The sequence below is a fragment of the Etheostoma spectabile genome, chromosome 19 (assembly GCF_008692095.1).
Source record: "Etheostoma spectabile isolate EspeVRDwgs_2016 chromosome 19, UIUC_Espe_1.0, whole genome shotgun sequence".
NCBI classification, from domain to species: Eukaryota; Metazoa; Chordata; class Actinopteri; order Perciformes; family Percidae; genus Etheostoma; species Etheostoma spectabile.
The window spans coordinates 10,532,006-10,532,934 of record NC_045751.1 but is presented as its reverse complement, the minus strand read 5'-3'; the positions used below and the strand labels follow the sequence as shown (position 1 = coordinate 10,532,934).

The following is a 929-nucleotide window of genomic DNA, read 5'->3' as shown; positions in this document are numbered from 1 at the left end:
GAACCAAGAACCTTCTTGCTGTGAGGCAGAAGTGCTACCCACTTAGCCACCATGCTGCTTGTGTGGCAAAGGATGTTGTCCCCCCAACACAACAACAAACAAAAAAGATTTAATGAATTCATATTGTCTTGTTACTTTAAGATGAAGAGAAACATTATCACTCGTTTTCACATCAGATGTCACTGAACTACTGAACAAAAAAAATATAAAATCAATATGAAACAAATTTGCAGGGTCAGTGTTGCGTGACGATGCCTGCAGGAAGTCTTCTCAGGATGTCTTAAAGGACAATTCTGGCGCAAATTGAACCTAGGGTTTAATAACACATGGGTACCGAGTCAACCGTTCTCTGGGATCTGTTTTCATGCTAGTTGAATGTGACCAGTTTTAGCGCAAACCTTGATTAGCTTATAACGCGAGGGGCACGTGAAAGTGTAGCACAATGAGGGTCCCTCCATGTAACACAAGCATTGAGAACTTTGTAAGTGTACAGACAGTTTATTAGAAAGATCATTTATAAAGACAATACTGTTTGGTATACAGGCAGGCGCCATCTTGGGAAAACAGTCATGACCAGTGGAACGCCAAATGCCGTGTTTGAGCTATGTTACTGGCGACACGGTGTTGGTCGTTCGACTGCTTTACGCTAAAACTGGTTACATTTGATTATTATTATCATTACATTATTATTATTACAAGTCATTTAGCTGACAGTTTTATCTAAAGTGACTTACAATTGCTATATACAGTATGTCAGATGTCGCAGGCCTCTCGAGCAACTAGGGGTTAGGTGTCTTGCACATATTGGTTAATGTAAGCATGAAAACAGATCCCAGAGAACAGTCAACTCTGTACTCATGTGTTATTAACCCCTAGGTTAATTTTGCACCGGAATAGTCCTTTAAAGCACCCATATTATGTTCATTTTC

The 929-nt window shown here is 39.9% G+C and overlaps 1 protein-coding gene across 13 annotated transcripts in view; it reads right to left on the bottom strand.

Moving 5' to 3' along the window:
• Positions 1 to 929, bottom strand: part of dysf (dysferlin, limb girdle muscular dystrophy 2B (autosomal recessive)) — an 84,423-nt gene that overhangs the window by 2,468 nt on the left and 81,026 nt on the right. The window lies entirely within an intron of this gene.